General features: G+C 44.0%; 1 long non-coding RNA gene across 1 annotated transcript; it reads left to right on the top strand.

Moving 5' to 3' along the window:
- Positions 1-4,363: 4,363 nt before the first annotated feature.
- Positions 4,364-17,020, top strand: LOC140204417 (uncharacterized). Its single transcript, XR_011887604.1, has 4 exons — positions 4,364-4,626; positions 11,518-11,582; positions 12,577-12,642; positions 16,333-17,020. It is a non-coding gene; the product is annotated as an uncharacterized lncRNA (long non-coding RNA).
- The last annotated feature ends 485 nt before the right edge of the window (positions 17,021-17,505 follow it).

Genomic DNA, 17,505 nt, shown 5'->3' with positions numbered 1-17,505 from the left:
AAAATCCCAAGAGACCCGCAGTTTCTGAGATACTCAAACCACCCCATCTGGCACCAACAGTCATTCCACAGTCAAAGTCACTTAGATCACATTTCTTCCCCATTCTGATGTTTGAACAACAAATGGACCACTTGACCATGTCTGCATGCTTTTATGCATTGAATGGCTGCTACATGATTGGCTGTTTAGATATTAATGAGCAGGTGTATATGTGTATCTGGTAAAGTGGTCACTGAGTGTAAATTCAGTGACTTGGTATCCATTGTCAAATGGGGAAGGGAATGCCACAGGTTCTCTATCTTCTGCTTTATTTATTTATCAAATGTACAGTATGATGCAAAAGTTTCAGGCACCCTAGAGTTTTTAAACGATTTTTGTTTTAGATATTTATTTTTGTCTTATGCATTGGTGTGCCAGTAGAAAAGAATGAATTTTAGATTTCCAAACTTCCATTTTCCAAAAAAAAGTTAGAGTTTTTTTTTGTATTTCATTAAAGAAAGAAACATATTAGGTAAAGATCACTTTTCAAGTGAAAACATGATTGCTTTGTAGATGTATCACTCAGTACATGATTTAACAAAGAGAAGAAACAGATGCTAATGATCAATAACACAGTGAGTTGAATGAACGAAACTGATTAAATGAAATGGAGACGGGTGTAGAAGGAATCAAGCTGGGTGAAGGACAATCAAAAGGTGAGGCTGTGGCAGATGTGACAGTTTAACCTCCAAATCATCGATTCTTACACCATGGCAAGTGTGAGCAGAGCAACAAGACACAAGGTGGTCACCCTGTGTCAGCAAGCTCTCTCCCAAGCAGAAACTTCACAGCAGACAGGAGTTTCAAGATGTGCTGTCTAAACTCTTCTGTAGAATCACAAAGAAACAAAGGTTAGGACCAGGAGCGCAGTGGTCAGCCATGTAGACAGGAGATCCATCAAACTGATGTCCCTTCTAAATCGGAAGAAGCTATCAGCTCTGAACTCTCAGAAACCACTGAAACCCAAGCACGCCCCTCTACAGTCTGCAGGAGTCTCATCAGAAGTGCTCTTCATGGAAGAGTTGCTGCCAAAAAGCTATTCCTCTTAAGTAGAAACAAAGCCAAGAGACTCACCTACGCACAAAAACTCGATGGACTGAGTGCAGAACAATGGCAGCAAGTGTCCTGGACTGGTGAGTCAAATATTGAAATGCTTGGCTCAAACAGGAGTCTATAGAAGTGCTGGAGAGTGTCTGAAACATAGAAAACCTACACCGCAATAAAACCTACAGCCCACAAAACTGTGCCGAACATGTCCTTACCCTAGACAACAGGAATTCTGCAGATGCTGGAAATTCAAGCAACACACATATTCACCAGCAACTTTTGTGTGTGTTCCTTACCCTAGAAATTACTTAGGGTTACCCACAGCCCTCTATGTTTCTAAGCTCCATGTACCTGTCCAGTTGTCTGCAGCCAACAGTGAAGTACAGTGGAGATTCCCTGCACGTTTACGTCTGTGTGTCTGCAAATGGAGTTGGTGATCTGGTCAGAATTAATGGAATCCTCAATGTGAGAAGTACAAGCAGGTTCTCCTCCATCAGGCAATACCATCAGGGAGGTGTCTGATCCGTCCCAACTTCATTCTGCAGCAGGAGAGTGACCCCAAACACATGGCCAAGGTCATAACAAACTATCTTCAGCAAAAAGAACAAAGTTCTGCAGCATGGTATGGCCGTCACAGACCCTGATCTCAAAATAATCGAGGCTGTCTGAGATTACCTGGAGAGACAGAAGCAAGCGAGTCTGCAGAAGATCTAGCAAGGCAGCTGATTTTCTAATAAAAGTGCATGACAGTGTACCTAAGAGCAGCTTTAAAGGCAAAAGTTGGTCACACCAAATATTGATTTGATTTAGGTTTTTTTTGACAAACAAGAGAAAATCTGCAGATACTGGAAATCCAAGTAACACACACAAAATGCTGAGGAACTCAGCAGGCCTGGCAGCGTCCATGGAAAACGATCCAGTTGACGATTCGGGCCGAGACCATCAGGACTGGAGAAAAAAAGGTGAGTAGTCAGAGTTAGAAGGTGGGGAGGGGAGGAGGAAACACAAGGTTATAGATGAAAGCAGGAGGGGAAGGGAGGAAGTAGAGAGCTGGGAAGTTGATTGGTGAAAGAGATACATGGGGGTTGGAGGAGGGGGAGCCCGATAGGAGAGGACAGAAGGCCATGGAAGAAAGGAAGCAGGGTACCAGAGGGAAATGACGGGCAGGTAAGGAGACAAGGTGAGAGAGGGGGATGGGAATAGGGAACAGTGAAGGAGGAGGAGGAGGGGCATTATGGAAAGTTAGAGAAAGCGATGATTATGCCATCGGGTTGGAAACTAACCATTCCTAATATAAGGTATTGCTCCTCCAACCTGAGTGTGGCCTCAGTGAGAAAGTAGAGGAGGTCCTGGACTGACTGGTCATTTTGGGAATGGGAAGTGGAATTGAAATGGGTGGCCACTGGGAGATCCTGCTACTTCTGGAGGACGGAGTGTAGGCGCTCAGCGAAGCGGTCTCCCAATCTATATCGGGTCTTACTGATATACAGGAGGCCACACCGGGAGCACCGGATGCAATAGATGACCCCAGCAGACTCACAGGTGAAGTGTTGCCTCACCTGGAAGGACTGCTCGGGGCTCTGAATGGTAGTGAGGGAGGAGGTGTCGGGACCAGTATTTACTTGATTGGAGACTAAAAATAAAATGTCAAAGTCAGCAAGGTTTCTGTAAAGGGAAATCTTGCCTGGCAGGTCTGTTAGAAGACAAAGGAGAGGCAGTGGATGACATTTACTTGGATTTTCAGAAGGCGTTTGATAAGGTGCCGCACATGAGGCTGCTTAACAAGATAAAGTCCCATGGCATTGCAGGAAAGATGCTGGTATGGATAGAGGAATGGCTGACAGGCAGGAGGCAGCCAGTGGGAATGAAAAGGGGCCTTTTCTGTTGGCTGCCGGTGACTAGTGGTGTTCCTCAGGGACCGCTACTTTTTCACATTGTTGTCAATGATTTGGATGATGGAATTGATGACTTTGTAGCCAATTTTGCGGATTTATGCGAGGATAGAGGGAGGGGTAGGTAGTGCTGAGGAAGCAATGCGATTGCAGTAGGACTTAGACAAATTGGAAGAATGGACAAAAAGGTGGCAGATGGAATACAGTGTTGGGAAACGTATGATAATGCATTTTGGTAAAAGGAACAATAGTGCAGAGTATTATCTGAATGGGGAGAAAACTCAAACATCAGAGAGACTTGGAGGCCCTTGTGCAAGACTCCCAGAAGGTTAGTTCACAGGTTGAGTCTGTGGTAAAGAAGGCAAATGCAATGTTAGCATTTATTTTAAGGGGAATAAAATTTAAAAGCAAAGAGATAATTCTGAGGCTTTATAAAGCTGGTAAGACCGCATTTGGGAGTATTGTCAACAGTTTTAAGCCCAATATCTCAGAAGGGATGAAGGATGTGTTGTCATTGGAGGGAGTCCGCAGGAGGTTCACGAGGGTAATTTTGGGAATGAAGGGGTTAACATTTGACGGGTGTTTGGAAGCGTTGGGCCTGTACTCATTGGAATTTAGAAGATTGTGTGGGGATCTCATTGAAACCTACGGAATGTTTAAAGAAATGGATAGGGTGGGTGTGGAGAGGATGCTTCTGATGGTGGGGCTATCCAGAACTAGAGGGCACAGCCTGAAAATTGAAGGGTGAACAGAGGTATGGAAGGATTTTTTTAGCCTGAGAGTAGTGGATCTGTGGAATGCTCTGCCACAGACTGCGTTGGAGGCCAAGATCATGCGTATATTTAAGGCTGAAGTTGATCGTTTCCTGATCGGTCAGGGCATCAAAGGAGATGGCGAGAAAGCAGGTGTATGGGGTTGAGTGGGATCCAGAATCAGCCATTTGGGAATGGCAGAGTAGACTTAATGGGCTGAATGGCCTAATTCTGCTCCTATGTCGTATGATCTCCCTTCACTCCTCCCCCGTTTCACCTATCACCCTGTTTCGTTCTCCCCCTCCCGCCCTCCTACCAGTCCTACCGAGGGGCCTCGGCCTGAAATGTCGACTGTACTCTTTTCCATAGCTGCTGCCTGGCCTGCTGAGTTCCTCCAGCATTTTCGTGTGTTACAGGCATTTGTAAGGAGTGCACTTGTGAAGAGACTGCCTGATCTAAAGCAAAAACAATTCACTCCAACCCCTCCTGACCCCTCCCCAGCCCGCTATCCCGGCCGGCCGAGTTGCTCCAGCCGGGTGTCTGCAGGATACGGAATTGCGGGCTGGACATCAGGGCAATGGCTCGGATCCAGCCCAGCTCGTCATGGCGCTCGGGAGAGACGATGCAAACCAGACTCAAAGTCCTGACACTTTTATTAATCTCTTGTTTAATTTACTTGATGTTTAACTGCAGAATGCGCGGTCCTCTAACAGAACCGTGAACGAATTCACGACCCGGTTGCTGGGCAGACACGCCCCGGCCGGCCTCAAGGTGCGTCGGGTTTACACCCACCGGGCCACCGCCCCCGAGGGTGACGCTGCGAGTGGGAGGAAGGTGTTATAAAAGGTCGGGGAGTGATCACTCCCTCACTCTTTCTGCCACTATGGACTGTTTGGGTAAGTGGAATGAAAGGACCGAGTGTTTCGTGGCGAGAGACTGTGCATGCAGGGCGTGGCGTGAAGTAGCGGGGCCTGTTCCCGGAGCGTTAAAGCCAATCGCCACGGTAGATACAGGAGAGTTTGCAGATGCTGAAAATGTTGAGTAACACGCACACGAAGTGCTGAGGGCACTGGGCAGCATGTATGGATGGGACGGAGGGTCTCTCCCCGAAACGTTGGGTATTTGTGCCCCTCCATCGGTGCTTCCTGACCTGCTGGGGTCCCCCGGCGTTTCCATTGCACTTGGTTCTGTGTATGTTGTTGTTCAAACTGTGCAGAGCAGCGGGAGGTCGGACTGGGACGAGTTTACACCCGGGCTGTTGGTGGGACGGGTTCACAGATCCCAGGAGCACCGACCCTGGGGGAAGGATTCCAGCGGGACAGAGTGAGCGAGCGTAGTGTCCCGAGGGTGGTGTTCTGCACTCTTATCTGTGACTTCTTTGACGGGAGACAGGAAATATAACCCTTAACCACGGCCTGAATGTTGGTGGTAACGGGATGGGCACAAGGGAATTAGCCATATAGAAATGTGGTCAATATGTTCTTGCTGCGTTCCAACATTACCCTTTTGTTCACCATGCTTGGAGGTAAAGCATGATCTGTAAACAAGATGTTAGAATGCAGGATGCAAGTAACTTAGGACGGTACTGCACAAGATGAGGCCATTGATCCATCCGTCCTGTGCCAGCTCCTTTGAAGGACTCATTGAATTAGTGCGATTCTCTGCACCTTTATTGGCAGCAGCAGGTTGCTTTGAGCCTGATCCACACTCTTTGCTCTTGGTTTCTTTTCCCTAACACCAGCCTCCCACAGACTCCATGGGCTTTTGAAGGAAAGTTTTCCCAAAACTCCTTCAGGGTTTTACCTTGTCAACCATGAAATCTGAAGTCCTGTTTAGAGTGACTGCTGTGCTGTCCAGGTAATGGTCTGCCTGGTTCTTTTCAGCTTCAAGTTTACTGACATTCAGCAGTACATGTGTATAACAGCTAAAGAAAATAACACACTTCTGGGAGCAAGGTGCAAAATATAACAGGTGTATTATGTACCCCAAATACAATAATACTGTCCATAAGGTATAGGAGCAGAATTAGGCTAATATTAACAGATAATATTCTGAAGTGCATATACTGTATGACATAGTTAAATGTACATTAGTATTGCTGTTACTGGTGCTGTCATAAACAGTATGTACTGGGTGGTAACAGTGTTCAGAAGTCTCACAGCCTGCTCTCCCTAGTACATCTGTAGAACTTTGGTGACATACCAAATCTCCTCAAATTCCTGATGAGTTTTACCTGCTGGCATGATTGCATCAATGTGGCTGATGATGGCTTCTTAGACGTTGAAACTTCCCTATGGCTTTGCTGACGTTGAGCGCAAGGTGGTTGTGACACCACTCAGCCAGCCGATTTACCTGCAGTACGGCTCATCGCCATCTGAAACTGCCAGCAACAGTCACTGGTGAATTTGTAGATGGTGATTGAGCTACACAGTCACTAGTAGAGCAGTGAGTTATGCACACATCCTTGTGCTAGTGTGACTGTTGGTGAGGAGCAGATGTTATTTCCAGTCTGTGCTGACTCTGGTCCCCCAGTGAGGAAGTCAGGTTTCCAGTTGTAGCAGGAGGTACAGGAAGGCTCAATGGGCTGAATGGCCTCCATCTATTACAAACTAGGTTGAAGGGTTGGAGCATCCAGATTACTGCCTGGTGGCACTCAGGTCTACTGTGATGAAGGTCTTTGAGTGCTTGGTCATGGCCAGAATCAACTCTCGCCTAAACAAAGGACTGGATCTCCTGCAATCTGCCTATCGGCACAATGGGCCTACACCAGATGCAATCTCACTGGCTCTCCACTCAACCTCGGACCATAGCAATGCTTACGTCAGGCTGCTGTTGATTGATTATAGTCAGCATTCAACACAACCATACCCTCGGTTCTAATCAGTGAGATTCAAAACTTGATCTTGTCTGCTGATAGTCTGGTAGCTCCAAACCTTCAGGCTTGTTATTAATAGACAAGGGCATTCTGCCCCTAGAATCTGTCCTCTCCATGATATAGATGTCTGCTGACTTAACTCTCTCTTGATATATTTTGTTAATTGTGTTATTAATTTGATGTTTTATTAGCAAGCGATATTAAGCGGCTTGCAACCCTACTGTTGCCTCTACTAGTCCCAGGTTGTGGAATTTCAAACTTCAAGGCCCTTGTCCTACGCTATAGAAATATTTCTCTCCGGTGACCCTTCCAGTTCTCCTTGTAGAAAATGCTTAAAATGGCTTTTAAACAGCACATGCACTCCCACACTTCCGGAGGAACTCAGCAAGTCAGGCAGCAGCAGTGAATGGGAATAAACAGTCGATGTTGACTTTTTTCCCCTTCATATATGCTGTTGAGTTCCTACACTATTTTGTATGTGTTGTTGAAGATTTCCAGCTTGTGCAGAACTTTTTACTTTCTAAACAAAGAGTATCACTCTGCAATTAGTTCAGCTCCTAATTGTTCCTTTCATTTTAATAAGAGTTTATAAAATTAAAGCTGCACTTAATTTGTGGCTACAGAAGAACCATCTTCGGGATCTTTGCTGAAAGATAGATCTGGCCTAACATTCCTGAGTGAGGTGTGATAATCAGAGAGGTTTGTGTTCTTGGCTGGTTTGTAACTAACAATTCAGTGCTGATCTCCACCTGCTTGGCCCAGGATGACACTTTGGTTCTAGCTCTGCAGGTTTTGAGCTGGTGAGATGCTTATTGAGGCCAGTGTGCACTTGCTCTCTCTTGTTGCCCTATATTGTGACTGCAAACCAAAGCACTGGAGTTCAGCTCTTTGGTTGCAGTAATGCTCTGCCAGCTGTGCCATTGCTGTTTCCTGTTCACAATAATTCTTAACAAATTTTATAAGGGTCTTCTGTTGAAATGTGTCCTAAGCAATGAACAGATTTTTTTTATTTGGAGATAAACCCTTACTGGCAAACAGGCCACACATCGCTCAGTAACCCACCTATTTAACCCTAGCCTGTTCACAAGGCAACTTACAATGACCAATTAACCTACAAACCGCTACATCTTTGGACTGTAGAAGGACACTGGAGCACCCAGGGGAGACCCGCGCGTCTCACGGGGAGGACTTGCAGGCAGTGTCGGAACTGAATTCCGAACTCTGCCGCAAGCTGTAATATCATCGCACTAACCGCGAAGCTACAGTGGCACCCACAAGTGATCTGTCACCGCATGTAAAGAGACGGAAACAGCCTGGTTACCTGCTCAAATTGGGACAATCTCATTCGCTGCCCCACCTTGTGATGAGTTAGTAGGTCAGCCATGCGAATTGAGTGGGTGAAGGTTGGTGAGTGATGGTCACTTTGGAACGGAATAGCTAAAATGGTAATTGCAATCCCACTGAGCACATGAGACTAACATGAGGTACGCAGTTCCACCAGTTTGCTCCGTCATTGTGTGGCTGACAGGGACCATGTCCTGAGGTTGTGGAACAATGCAGAAGGAAATCTGGAGAAATCTACCAGCACAGGTACAGCAGGAGTTGTAGGAACACAGTTCGATGGAAAAAGGGTCGAGGCTTGTGGACAAACTAACTGGGCTTGCAGTCTTGATGAGGAAGGAGGTGATTTAGCAGAGAATGCTGTTAGAGTGACTCAGGCAAACAATGGGTTTGCTCAGTGGGACTAGAGGTGGTAGGGAAGGCATCCATGAAGCATGTGAGGTGATGAGCTGGGGATGTTCGGGGGTTTGGGGGCGGGGGGGGGGGTGGGGAAGAACTGAGTTGTTGAACAGAAAGACCCGAAAAGGTAATAAAGGTGGAATTTGAGGCTTCATGCCAAATCTACCCTAAATGAACAGGAATCAGGTTAATGTTTTGTAGAGATGGTGAATGGTGTCTCATTGTAACTGGGTGGTGGTGATTCAATTTTACTAACAGCTGCTCCCAAACCAAACTGACTTGCATTTGTTGCTGTTTCTGGTCGCTCCCTTCTCTCTTCCAAAAGCCAAAGACCTGCAACTGGTCACACCCGCCTAGCTGAACAAAGCACGATAAATACAAGGAGTGGCACCCTGGAAACATACCCAGAAACAAGTCTTGCGGAACCTTCACCGTAAGAGTCACAAAACATGATTGGGGTGATAAATCCAGAATAAGATTATTTCTTCTTGGTTATTACTTCAGTACAAGTTCCATTATCTATGAACTGGGAGGGAGGAGGATATGGTTATTGTTATTGATTGTATCTTGAGCAAATTCTAATGATCACTAATTACCACATATGAGAGTGACCTCTGTCTCTTCCCCAAGTCTGCTCTTTCCCTCCTGCAGAGCCTTGAATCGCACATAAACTCAGTAGCCATTTTATTACCTACCTCCTGTACTTAATAAAGTGGCCACTGAGTGTACGTCTGTGATCTTCTGCTGCGGTAGCCCGTCCACTTCAAGGTTTGACATGTGGTGCGTTCAGAGATGGTCTTCTGCGCACCACTATTGTAACATGTGGTTATTTGAGTTCCTTTCACCTTCAACCAGTCTGGTCATTCTCCTCTGACCTCTCATTAACAAGGCATTTTCACCCACACAACTGCCACTGACTGGAGGTTATTTTCTTTCACGCACCATTCTCTGTAAACTCTAGAGGCTGTTGTGCATGAAAATCCCAGCCGATTAGTTTCTGAGATACTCAAACCACCCAATGTGGCACCAACAATCATTCCACAGTCAAAATCACTTAGATCACATATCTTCCCTGTTCTGACATTTGGTCTGAACTATAACTGAACCTCTTGACCATGTCTACATGTCTTTATGCATTGAGTTGCTGCCACGTGATTGGCTGATTAGATATTTGCATTAATGAGCAGGTGTACCTATTAAAGTGGCCACTAAGTGTGGGTACACCACTTCTGTTGAATAAGGACAGTATGCGTACTTATTTTATAAACTAGGTGGTTAGTTAGTTGTGTAGGTCACTGACCTATGAACATTATAAACTAGGTGATCAGTTAGTTGTGTATGCTGCTGACCTATGAATGTTATAATAATGGTGAAGTTGTAGATAACAAGGTTTAAAAATGCTGTGGGGCATAAAGTTGTGTGGAGAGGTGTCAGACAAATGTCAGCTAATGGATTTGAGATACAAATCAGGGTAGGGCATATGGAGTAAAGGGCGGAGAGTATGTATAGAGGGACTTCAAGATACGAATTAGGGCAGGGCATACGGAATAAATTGCAGGAAGTTACAAATTAGTGTAGGGCAGACGGAGTAAATGGCAGGGTGTGTTTATGTACAGAGGGACTTTGGGATACAAATCTGTCACTCCCTAAATGTGTGACACAGGGTGGTGAAAAAGGCTTTTGATATGGTCAGCTTCAAAGCTGAGACACCGGGACATCATGTTACAAATGTACAACAGAGTGATGGGAAAGTATTAGAGCCATTGCCTGCCTTTATTGTTGAAAATTTTGATTGTTAATAAGTTTTAACACTTGACCAAGAGTTGAGAGTAAACGCATGATTTACTGTAAACATCTTTCATTTGTAAATGAACAGAGTCAACGCAAAATTTTATTGTTAATAACTGTATTGAATAAGGACTCACAGTCAACGAATGGTTTTCTTTTTCTGTATGTAATTATTTTTATTTTGTAATATTTCTGAATAAAGTATTTTTGGGAAAAAAAAAGAAAAACAGAGTGATGGGACTGCACCTTAGTACTGTGTGTAGTTCTGGTCGCGATACTGCAGGAAATATGTGGAGGTGTTTAAGAGTACAGAAGAGATTTAAAATGCGTCTCCTAGAACGGAGGGCAGTAGTTACAAGGAAAGACTGAATGGGCTGAGTTTGTTCTCATTTGAATATAGGAGGCTAGGGATTCCTTGTAAATATTTATAAGATCGTAATTAGTCAGTATTTCTTCCCCCCCCGCCCCCTGCAATGTTGACTTTCAATATGGAGATGATGTCCCTTATTACTCCTCCAGGTACTGAGCAGCAATTTCGGAATAGACTTTACAATCCTCTGCACTGGCCTGCAGTCACAGCACGGGCCAGGCCAGACTGGCTAACCATGGCAGAGTTCCTACCTTGAAGGTTCAGGAAACAAACTGCTGGAGGAACCCGAGTCAGGCCACTTCTGTGAGGGAAATGGACAGTTGCCATTTCAGACCAAAACTCTTGGACTGGAGTATAGAGGGAAGATAAATGTTATAAAGCAGAGAGGAAAGGGTGGAACACAAGCTGCATGCGATGGATGAAGAGGGAAGAGTCAACATCCATTTCCAGCATCTCTCTGCCCTCCATCTCTCCATATTTGTCTTGGGAGTCAAACCTATCCATTGCTCTCCACTCTTGGCCCAAATATCAACTGTTTTTTCCTCTCCATGGGTGCTGCCTGACCTGCTGAGTTCCTCCCGTTTTTGGATGTCGAGCATCTGCAGAATCTCTTGTGTCATTGACATTTATCTCCATGTTCCCATTCCCACCCTATCTCCCCTCCTCGCCTCTCTGTACTGGATATCTTTCTGTCCAGATGAACGGTCTGATCTAAAATACTGTCTGTCCATTTCCCTTCATGGATGTTGCTTGACTGATGAGTTCCTCTGGCAGAAGTTTTTGTCCCAGATTCCAGGATCTGCAATCTCTTGTGTCTTGGTATTAGTGACATAGATGGAGTCACGATGAGAATCTGGTAACCTTATGGTCACTATAAATGTTTGTTAGATTTGTATCGTTAACTGGACTTGATACTTTGCAGCAGTTGTGCTGGGTTTCAGACTGGTCTGGTTACCCTGGCACCTGCACCCTTAACTGGCTCAGCCCAATTCTAAAACATTTCTTTTCCAACAGATTTTGACAAGGACAAGAAGGCTTGTGCAGCAAAAAAGGGTGATAAAGTGAAATGTGATAAAAAGGTAAGAGTGTCTAATACAATCCTCTGGGGATTGTTTTGATCCATTACTGTTTTGATCTGCAGATTGTCTGCCACTCAGGGTGAAAGGTGCGAGAGGGTTTGTAGTGTTGTTATTTGTGAAATCACACTCCCTACTCTTAACTTTGGCAGTAGTAGTGTGATCATCCAAGCAGAGTATGATGTTCTCCTAAGGAGTTTGGGGCAGGTTTCTTCAATGGAGAACTCCTGTGTGTGACTTTGCGTAAAGGCTGATGCATGGGTCCAGTGATGTGGAATACAAAACATCAGCCAACTTCGCTGTGTTGCATTGTCATCATCTTCCACTCACAGCAATCCAACCACCTCAACAGTGCAGTGTCTGGAACCTCTCCCCCTCCCCCTTGACCTTACCCCCATCAGTGACCCTAGCAAGAGCTAAGCTCCAGACAGCATCCCTGGAGGATCTCAAGCCTCCCCACCATGACAAGGTGATGAGATCTTCTGAGAATTCTCTATTCTCATCCCTATTCGGAGGGGTGGGGGAAGGGGGATTTAAAAGCACAGTGTGCTTCTATAACCAGTGTTGTGATTAAATCTGTTCTTTTTTAAACAGTTTCTCTTTCCACGCCCCCTCCCCTTCAATCTTGTTCCCATTATCTTTGGAATGTATTTAATTTAATCACCTGTACAGTATTCCCTACACCAGTCTGTTGATGTCACTGAATTTGGTTAAATCAGGTTTTTTTTGGTAGGAACTTGAGATGGACAGTAAAGAGTTTGGGGTGTGTCAGTCCAGTTCAAATGAAGGGTCTTGACCCAAAGTGACAACTATTCATTTCCCTTTACAGATGCTGCCTGACCCACTGAGTTCTTCCAGCAGTCTATATTGTTGCTCCAGATTACATTATTTGCAGACTCTTGTCTTTCTGTTGGTATCAGACATTTGTTTAAATGAGTGTTTGGTTAGGCTAAGGAACAGCTTTGATGCATTTTTGAACTGAACTCTTTTTTTACAGAGTGGTAGCTCCAGCTCGAGTTCCACTTCCAGCTCCAGCTCTTCGGAGAATGAGGGGCAAGAAAAGGTAGGATTCAAATGGGAAAAGACCATCAGACATAGGAGCGGAGTTAGGCCATTCGGCCCATCGAGTCTGCTCTGCCATTCCATCATGGTTTATCCTGGATCCCACTCAACCCCATACCCCTGCCTTCTCGCCATGTCCTTTAATGCCCCGACCGAGCAGCAAACTATCAACTTTTGCCTTAAATGTATGCACAGACTTGGCCTCAACCGCAGTCCGTTGCAGAGCGTTCCACAGATTTCCTTCTCTCTGGCTAAAAGTTTATGGGAGGTTGCCCTTTTGGCTCTCACCATCCACTTGTGACATGAGAATTAAAGTTCTATTGCCAGGCCTTCAGACTGACACCTGATGGCATTGTAGTTTCATTTACTTTTCCCCTTATGAAAGGGATTCCCAAGCATTTTTAATGGCATGGACCAATACCATTAAGGAAGGGGCCAGTGGCCCCCAGGTTTGAAACCCCTGCATCTTACAATAATTTAAAAATACAATTTTCCTATTTTGGGTGAAGTACAATTGTGGTCCCATTCTGTTTCACAAATAAGACCACCATGTACTACTCTAATCTTTAACCATAATTTACTCCTTGGACAGAAGTTGTTTATTGGGACCCAGTGCCTAACAAACATGATCTCTCTCATGGCTTGACCCACGTACTGCCAGCAAACAAACCATCGAGGCATAGATCCAAAGATTCAAAGTACATTTATTATCAAAGAATGTACAGTTGTACAACCTTGAGATTAGTTTGCTCACATGTACACAAGGCAAGAAACCTGAAAGAACCCAATTAAAGAAAAAATAACACCCAGTGCCCAAGAGAAAGAGGGGAAAAAACATGCAAATAATTGAAGTGAACAACGTTTCAAACCAAGATTGAGTCCTCAGATCTGAACCCCGCTTATCAGCTCCTTACAGCCCAGGCCCTTCAGCCCGTGATATCATGCTGACCACTTAACCTGTTCTTAAGATCAATTCAACCCTTCCCTCCCCATAGCCCTCCATTTTTCTTTCTGTCATCCTGTTTTCTATCCAAGAGCTTTAAATGTGTGTGTATCTGTAGTATAGCACATAGACAAGGTTTTTTCCGCTTACTACTGAAGGTGATAGCATGTTGCCATCCTTGTCCAATAGATCAGTATTATCATTGTTAGCCAATCCCATTAAGTGCCCAAGGCAAATGTTATTTTTAATTTTTCTAATGAGTAGATAATCTGATCCTACACAATTATCTGGGCAATCAGCCAAGGACCCAGGTTTATTTTTGCTGTGGGCAATGGTTGCTAGGCTTCAGGTGTTAAATACTGTCCAAAAGGATTCATCAACTAATAGTGAACAGGCAAACACGAGGAATTCTGCAGATGCTGGAAATTCAAGTAACACACATCAAAGTTGCTGGTGAACGCAGCAGGCCAGGCAGCATCTCTAGGAAGAGGTACAGTCGACGTTTCATGCCGAAACCCTTTGTCAGAGCTAACTGACTGTATCTCTTCCTAGAGATGCTGCCTGGCCTGCTGCATTCACCAGCAACTTTGATGTTTGTTGCTTAATAATGAACATATTTGCTTTGAAAACCTTTTAAAAACCAAGCTAAATTATATTAAGCCATTCAGCTTCTCATGCCCACTCTACTACTTTAAAAAGTGGAATTAAAGTGAAAGATTATAAAAATTGAATATACTCAGTGACAGCCTCCACAGACAGAACTTCAAAGGTTCGCCACACTCCGGGTAAAGAAATTTCTTATCCCTGCTTGACACAGAGCATTTGTTCTGTGCCTGGAGATCATCTTTCCTGTATGTCACAAGGACACCGTTTCATACTTTTCCTTAACTCAAGCTAAGTTGTTTTAATTTCAGCTTGCAACCAAGCTGCCAGGGAGTTCAGCTGTGCACTCCCTCCGTTCTTTGGTTGGCTTTGGATACCAGACCTCAAACAAAGTTTTGACTACTGTTTGCCTTTCTATTTCCATGATGATTACCCAGCTCATGTAAAAGCACACCACCTCTTTTCAATTTTTTAAAATAAAGAAACTGAGGCCATTCGCTCTGGTAGAAGAAAGAACATTGTTCCATGTTGTATTTTCAGCCACAGTTTTGACCATTCTTGCTTAGACCCCATATCCTCTTGGAGGCTCTTTAACTTCTCACAACTAAGTTGGGTGGTAATATTGGCAAACTGAGATATATCACAGATCATTGTCCCCAACATTATTGCAGAATGGAATCAGAAATCTGTTATCATACAAGCAGAAGGAGAGTGGCTGTGCTTATTAGAGCTAATTATTACGGGCACAACCTGAGTTCTGCTTTGGCAGGGAGCTTCCCATCTAATAAATAGCATTGATTCCCAATATCAAAGTTGCTGGTGAACGCAGCAGGCCAGGCAGCATCTCTAGGAAGAGGTACAGTCGACGTTTCAGGCCGACGAAGGGTCTCGGCCCGAAATGTCAACTGTACCTCTTCCTAGAGATGCTGCCTGACCTGCTGCGTTCACCAGCAAATTTGATGTGTGTTGCTAGAATTTCCAGCATCTGCAGAATTCCTCGTGTTTATGTTATTGATTCCCGATGATTGGTTCCACTCAGCCCTCAGACAAGGAGACACAACAGCATTGAAGGTTTGGGCAGGTATTCATGTAAAGTAACTGCTAGCCAATAACAACTTCTAACAAGTCTTAATTGCCTCCATAACATTATAAAATTCCTTTTTGATAAATTCTCTGACTATCAGCAATGCAGAATGCTACCATTAACTGGATTCACAATGAATAAGGTCAGCCATAGAGGGCTAGAGGAGGCAGGGCATTCTAAAGTGCAAGATATTTTTCTGCACTCCTGTCTTCGTCTTGTCATTTGATGCTCTGAGGAAAAAGTACTGCGATTCTGGAAGAGCTAACGTTCTGCACAAGATAATCCTGAGCAAAAGACATTCCTGGGGAAAGAAAACAAAACGCTTATTCAACAATCCTACTGTTCAGAACTTCCAATACCATTTGTTTTGTCGCCTTCCTCTGCCTTGCCAATTCAAATGCTCATACGGATGCTAAAGTGGAACAGGGAAAGCACAAGGCAGTTATTGGTTGGTACTGTAATGTACAGTAATATATTGGATATCTGAATTAGTTGAATATACAATAGCAGTGCATGCATCAAAGGCACACAGACTCTAATCCTGGACTACGGCAGTATACTGGTTAGTATAATGCTATTAAAGTGCCAGTGTTCTCTCTGTGACCACGTGGGTCTCCTCTGTATGCTGTGCTTTTCCCTCACATTCCAAAGACACAGGTTAGCAGGTAATTGATCACATGGGTGTAATTGGTCAATGCCAGCTCTTTGGGTCACAAGGGACTGCTACCATGCTGCTGCTCTGAATAGTTTGTGATGTGAGAAGATTTCATAGTCACTCATTCATATAAGATGACATGACAAGTGCCTAATGCCATGCTCCACTGAGGAGGGACACACCCCTGGCCTAATGACAAGGTTTTAAGAAGTTATGTAACTTCTAAACTGGGAGGGGACTTTAACAAGGGTTGCAGTGTTGCCATGTCCATATGGACGAAAGGAGTTTACAGATTTAAGGAGCGCTGAAAGCTCAAACCATTATCCGAGTCTGGAGGATCTGGTACAACTGATCACTTTAAAATGGGCGGGTTTTTAAATTGACATGCCTTTTTAAATCCATTTAGTGTGGAACGAAGAAGAAGGTGAAGAAGCATAAGAAAGAGAAGAAGGACAAGAAGGAGAAGAAACACTGCAAGTAATGGCCGCCAAGCTGTTGGTAGCGACTGACTGATCATGCGTCTTGGATTCCAAGGGGCCCTCTCATTTTTACATTAAGCATATCCCTCTGTATAGTTTGTTGTAGCTTTCTGGGTAACTCTTCATGATGGTAATGGGTGGTTAAACAGGCTCTTTTTATGCACGAGTCCTTAAACGAAATTAACACTTTACAAAATTACTTTTAAAAACAGAAGGTCCTTTTTAAAGTCTCTGAAGGATGAGGCAGAATTAGATTTTTTGATTGAAGTTAAAACAAAGGAATCTTTTCCAGTGCCTTGAGAGAGAAGCTAACACTTCATTCTTCTAAATTCTTTGGGTTGAACTGTGTTTTGATTTAGTTTCACTTTTTAAATCCAGGTCAATGCAAATAATACACTTGGAAGAAAGACCAGGCCAGGAATTGACAGTACTAAATGACTACTTGGATTAGTGAGCAATATGGGCATTTAAGGAGAAATTGTGAGAAATGATAGCAAAGATGTCTTACAGAAAACAATTATTATTAACCACTTCAGTCACTGCTTCAATATGCAAGATCAAAGTAAACTGACTTGGATCTGTGTTATTACAATAAATTTTACAAGTCAAAAATAATCAGCGTGTGATGTGGTTTCTTAAAGTGCAACTTAACTTTTGGATGAACTTTGTTCAACTACTTTTGGAATTGCAATCACATGTTCCTGCGATTTACAATAATATTAAAACAATACTCCATCTTGCACAGCAAGCATGAGGATGGCAAGATGAAAGATTGCCAGCTTGACCAGACTCCTTAAATTGTTGACTGGGGGAAGAAAGTTAAATAGCTTGAAGCATTTCTTGCCCTTGTTACTCATCTCTGAATGTTTTGTTCATCCAAGAACAGTTACACCACCACAGTTAAAGTGATGGATTCCAATCCAAAAACATTTGATGAAAAAGTAGATTGGACTGAGGAATTTGCTCATAATACCCCTGTGTAGACATAATAACGCAGTATGAAGTATGATCATTACAATATCATATCAGTGACATTTGAACAAAAGTGTCCACAATTGAACTATTTAAACTTGCCTAAATTGAAATAACCAAGAGAGGAA

This window comes from Mobula birostris, chromosome 10 (genome assembly GCF_030028105.1).
Source record: "Mobula birostris isolate sMobBir1 chromosome 10, sMobBir1.hap1, whole genome shotgun sequence".
NCBI lineage: Eukaryota > Metazoa > Chordata > Chondrichthyes > Myliobatiformes > Myliobatidae > Mobula > Mobula birostris.
Note: the sequence above shows the minus strand (reverse complement) of the source record. Positions and strands in the feature narration are given on the sequence as shown.